This window comes from Penaeus chinensis, chromosome 27 (assembly GCF_019202785.1).
Source record: "Penaeus chinensis breed Huanghai No. 1 chromosome 27, ASM1920278v2, whole genome shotgun sequence".
NCBI lineage: Eukaryota > Metazoa > Arthropoda > Malacostraca > Decapoda > Penaeidae > Penaeus > Penaeus chinensis.
The window spans coordinates 10,206,593-10,212,980 of NC_061845.1; positions in this window are offsets into that span (position 1 = coordinate 10,206,593).

Below are 6,388 nucleotides of genomic sequence, written 5' to 3' on the forward strand. Positions count from 1 at the left end.
TGTCGACGTGTTGTTGTTTTTCGTGATGGTAAGCTTTAATTTTACTGTTGTCTTTGCCAGTGTGTTTTTGTTCCTTGCCCATGCTGGGTTGTTTTGTTTGCGTACATTGTAATTTATCATAACCACCTCAGAGACTGTTATTGTGTGTTGTTTTAATGCTAGGTGTGTTTGTGTTGTTAATGGTGCGCAATGGGAAAGGAAAGGGAAGGGAGAGGAGGCTCAGAAAAAGAGGACGTGGGAGAGGGATGGAAGGAAATAAGGAAGCGAAGGAGGTGGAGGAGAGGAAGGAAGAGGAGAGACGAGGAAAGAAGAGGAGAGGAGCCAGAGGTAGAGCTTAAAGTGGACTGAAGGAGTAAATGTAAGCAAGATTTGGGAGTGAAAGAGGGTGGCACAGCGGGGAAAGAAGAAACAGGGAGAGAAAAAAGGAAGACTGGTCTTTGTGTCATTTCAGAGATTGTTGCAAGCTTTGTCTTGATTCGTTAATACTGGATTATTATTATTATTATGATTATTTATTATTATTATTATTATTATTATTATTATTATTATTATTATTATTATTATTATTATTACTATTATTATTTCATTATTATTATCATTATTATTATTATTATTATCATTATTCACCGACTGTGCATTTGTTGTTGTTGTTGCTGTTAGGTTTGTTATTTTATGGTTTGTTGTTTTTCTTAATGTTGTTTACTATTGTTCTGATTATTATCATTACTATTATTTTCATTACTACTATTATTATCATTACTAATACTACTGCTACTAAGACTACTAATACATTATCCTTTTTATTATTATTATTATTATTATCATTATTATTATTATTATTATTATTATTATTATTATTATTATTATTATTGTTACTATTATTATTATTATTATTGTTATTATTATTTATAATATTACTATTATCATTATTCTTACTAATATCATTATCATAATCATCATTAATGCTACTATATATCTTATCATTATTATAGTTGTTTTCACTATTATCATAATCATCATTATCATTATCATTGTTATTACCATTACTACGAACATTACTGTGAATGGCAAACCACGGGATTTTCTACTTTCGTAATAATGTTATTACTGTTGTTATCATTATCATTCTTCATATTATAATTGTTTGTGGTGTTTTTTTATGTTACTAATATTACTATTGTTTCAATTATCATCATCATTATGATTTTTTATTATCATTATTTTTGTTGTTACTATTATCATCATTAATATTATTATATATCTTTATTATTATATTATCATAATTATCATCATCTCCAGTAACATTATTATCATTATCATTATCGTTATTGTAATAATATCGTTATTGTTATCACTTCTATTATTGCTATTATCATATTTATCATAATTTTTGTTATCATAACTATTATTATTATTATCATTATTATTATTATCATTATTATTATTATTTATATCTTTATTAACATTATCAAAATGGTCATCATTATTCTTTTTTTTTTTTTTGTCATTACAATTATTATGAATATTATTTTCCATATCATAGCTCTGGTTGTGCACCGTCCGTCACGCTTACATCATAATAACATTACTTTTATCGTAAATGTTTATATTTTTGTTACTGTCATTGCTGTTATTATTGTTGTTGTTGCCATTATTGCCATTATTATCATTACTGTTATTGTCATTATTGTTGTTACTATTATTGTCATTATCATTATCATGATAATTATCATTGTTTTCATTATTATTCTTCAAGGCAAGTACACTGCTTTGAAGTAATTAGACCGGGAGTTTATGCATATTTATTATTTACACGACTATCCGAAAGGAAAGGAACTTGAAGAGAAAAGGGAGATGGGGAATGGCAATACTTACAATAATGATAATGATAACGGCAATAGTGATAATAATAACAATAGCAATAGTAGTAATGATAATGATAATAATCACACTAATAACAATACTGGTAATACTCATGACAATCATGATAATAATAGTAATGATAATAATAATGATGATGACAGTATCACTAATACTAACAGCCTAACTATTACCAATGTTAGTACTAATGGTAATGATGATAGTACTGCTAATGCTACTAGTACTAGGGGACTAGGAAAAGGCAATGGCATGGGAGGAAGCGAGGGGGAAGGAGAAAGGCTCAGAAAAGGGAGAGAGGGAAATAATGAGGCAGAGACGGGGGAATTGGAAGAAGAAGAGGAGAGAAGTGAGAGAAGTGAGAAGAGCCAAAGGTAGAGCTTAAAATAGGAGAGAAGGAGTAAATATAAGGAAGATTTGGGAGGGGAAGTGGGGGGGCACAGCGGGAAGAGATGAAACAGAGGGAGAGAGAAAGGAAAGAGGGAGAGGGGAGGCGAAAGATAGAATGAGGAGGGGGAAAGAGGGAGAGAGCAATACTTTTTTTTTCGTGGAATCTCCATGGATCCTGCTAAGTTATCATCATTATAACCATATGCATTTTTATTGTTATTATGAGTATCATTACATTATCATCAGTATCATCATTATCATTGTCACTGTTGTTGTTGTTACTATCATTTTTAATATTATTGTAATTATCATAATCATTATTATTATAACTACTATTACTACTATATCTACTACTACCATTGCTACTGTTGTTACCATTACTATCATTATCATAACTTTCTCATTATTACAACAACCCTTATGATCCTTATTATTTACCAATAATGCTAGTACTATTAGCATTAGCAGTACTATCATCATTACCATTAGTATTAGCATTGGCAATAGTTAGATTGTCAGTATTAGTGTTACTGTTGTCATCATCATTATTATTATCATTACTATTATTATCATGATTGTCATGAGTATTACCATTATTGTTATTAGTGTGATTATTATTGCTATTGTTATTATTATCATTATTGCCGTTATCATTATCATTATTATCATTATTGCCGTTATCATTATCATTATTGTAATTATTGTCATTATTATCTTTATCTGTTATCAATATCATAATTAATTATATTTTTGTTACTATTATTATCATTATTATCATTACTATTATCATTATCATTATCAATACAACCAGTATTAGTATCATTATTAGTATCATCATAATTTTCTTACTTGTTATTGTTATTATCATCATTATTATTATTATTATTATTATTATTATTATTATTATTATTATTATTATTATTACCATCATTGTTATTACTATTATTATTATTATTATTATTATCGTCATCATTATTACTGTTATTATTATTATCATTATTATTGTTATTACTATAAACATTATCCTTTACCATTATTATTATCATTATTATTATCATCATAATTATTACTATTATTATAATTATTACCACTATTGTTTTTAATGTTATTGCTATCATAAGTAGTATTATTGTTATTATTATAATCATTATTATTATTATATTTATTATTACTATTATTATAATTATTATCATTATTATGTCAGTGTAGCATTGTTGTTCTTGTTATATTTATTATTATCATTATCATTATTGTTATCAGTATTATCGTTGTCATTGTTTCTAAAATCATTGTCAATACCATAACATTTGCATTATTATTATTATCGTTATCCATATTACTATTGTTATCATTATAATAATAATTATTATTATTATTATTATTATTATTATTATTATTATTATTATTATTATTGTTATTATCATTGTTATTGTTGTTGTTATTATTATTATTATTATTATTATTATTATTATTATTATTATTATTATTGTTATTGTCGTTATTATCAATAATGTTGTTATCATTATTATTATTATTATTATCATTGTCATTATCATTTTTTTTTTTTTTATCAAATAACTAGTATCATCATCATATCCATTATTTTTGTTATAATATGTTAACCATCAACTAATTGTTATTACACATTGTTATTGTTTAAATATATATTAGTCTTATATTATACTTTATACTATTATCACTTTTAATGTTATTATTGTGACTATTATCATTGGCTTTACCTGTGTCATTGTTGTTGTTGTAATAATCATTATCGTCATCATTGTTAGTATTATTCTCATTATCATTACCACTGTTAATAATAAATTCCTTTGTTTTTTTTATAACTTTTATCATAAACAACAATATTTTTCCTATTATTTCCCTCAATATTACTGCCGCATCTCTTCTGACAAAATAATCAACCTTGATATTCATTCCCATCACGCTAATCAATCGTCATTATCATAATTACCATCATTCTCCTTATCACTATCACTGATAAGCCCAGCCCTATCAACACCATCATCACAATCACTCATGGACTTCATCACGACTCTTTTCTTATCACCATCATCACTCTCTCTCTCTCTCTCTCCCTCTTTCCCTGCAATCACTATCACCGCGTATATGATAGTGATAGACACGGCAAGTGATGGTGAAAGATTACTTATGTCACTCAATCTTTCATCGCTCTTTTCAAACTCCTCTTAACGATTTAATTATAAAGTATAAACAGAAATTCGGTTGATGGCGAATGTAGATGGATAGTGACGCCTCAAACTTCTTCGTATAAAAGGGTGCACGTAAGGCTCGCTTGGTGTCCGGATGGTCGATGGGGTCAACGGAAGGCGGTGGGATTTTCGACCTTCCTGGGTCTTTGGGGTTGTGGGGGTCGGGTGCGCGTTGAAGCAGTTGGTGGAAGATAATGCTAAGGTTTTTTTTTTTTTTTTTTTTGATGCTTGCAAATTGTTACGGAGTTGTTATTTTTATTTATGTTTTTTTAATATTATCATTTTTTTGGCCGTTTTCTGTTTCTGACTTGTTTATTTGTTTATTTTACTCTTTTATATTAAGTTTCTCTCTTTTCTCTTTCTCTTCTTCTTTTTCTTCTTCTTCTTCTTCTTCTTCTTCCTCTTCTTCTTCCTCTCTCTCTCTCTCTCTCTCTCACTCTCTCCTTCTTTTCTTCTTCTTTTCCTCCTCCTTCTTCTTCCCCCTTCTCTCTCTCTCTCTCTCTCTCTCTCTCTCTCTCTCTCTCTCTCTCTCTCTCTCTCTCTCTCTCTCTCTCTCTCTCTCTCCCTCTCCTACCACCTCCTCCCTGCAGTAAAGAGAATGTAGCATGATAATACCACATCATCTTGTCACTCAGATTCTCCAAATGAATAATGATTTGGGGAAAAAAATTATATTATAATGACAACGAAACTTGTTACCGTTAATATCGCTTTTATCTTCGCTCATTTGTATTTTTACGATTAACGAAAACGGTGGATGGAGGAGAAAAGAAGACAAGGAAAGAAGATTATAAAGGAAAGGTGATAAAAAGAAACATAAGAGTGAGAGAAATATATGGAGAACGAAATGAGAGGAGGAGGAGATGAAGAAGAAGAGTAGGAACTAGAAGAAAACGAAGAAAAAGGAGAAGAAGACAAAAGAAGAATAACAATAACGACGGGAATATGAAGAATGAGAAGACGAAAGATAGAGGGAAGAATAGGAGAAGAAGGAGGAAGAAGAAGTAAATGAGAAGATGTCGATGAAGAAAGAGAAGAAAGGGTATTGAAGAACACGAATAATAAAAAGAACAGGAAGGAGACAGAATCAAATTTATGATGAAAACAGGAATGAGGAGGACAATGAAAAAGTGGGATAATATCTTTTAAAAACATAAAAAAAAGAAAAAGAAATTAAAGATTGAAAAGAAGAAGAGAAAATAGGCAAAAAAAAAAAACGGCATAACGACATAGAGGCAACAACAACAACAAAAATAAAACCGTTTCATTATAACGAGAAATTATCTAACCCATACCAGCAGAAACTTACACAAAAAAAAAAGTAAATAAATAAATATATAGCAAAAAACACCTCGAACCACAACCAATTCCCGTTTTCTTCTGATTTCCTCTCGCATAGAAAACGGAGGCCCGGGTCGGAGCCTAAGGAACCGTGTATATTACCTTCAGTTTAGGTGAGGATAGATTAGTGGTTGTTATATTTCCTTGATTTATTGACGGTTAATTAAGGTTTGGTTTACAGATAGAACGTTTTGATACACTAGTCATTAATTCTAGCAAGTATATAGCTGTGGGAGGCTTAATTGTACCGGATTTGCTGGCTGTTGTGTATATATATATTTTTTTCAAGTAGAGGGAGTGAGGTAGAGAAGGAGAGAGAGGGAGGGATGGGGGGAGATAGAGGGAAGGAAGGAGGGAGGGAGGGAGGGAAGGAAGGCGGTAAGGGAAAAGAAAGGGATGAAGGGAGATAATAAGAACGAGAGAGAGAGAGAGAGAGAAAGAGAGAGAGAGAGAGAGAAAGAGAGACAGAGAGAGAGAGAGAGAGAGAGAAAGAGAGAGAGAGAGAGAGAAAGAGAGAGAGAGAGAGAGAGATAGAGAGAAATCGCGAA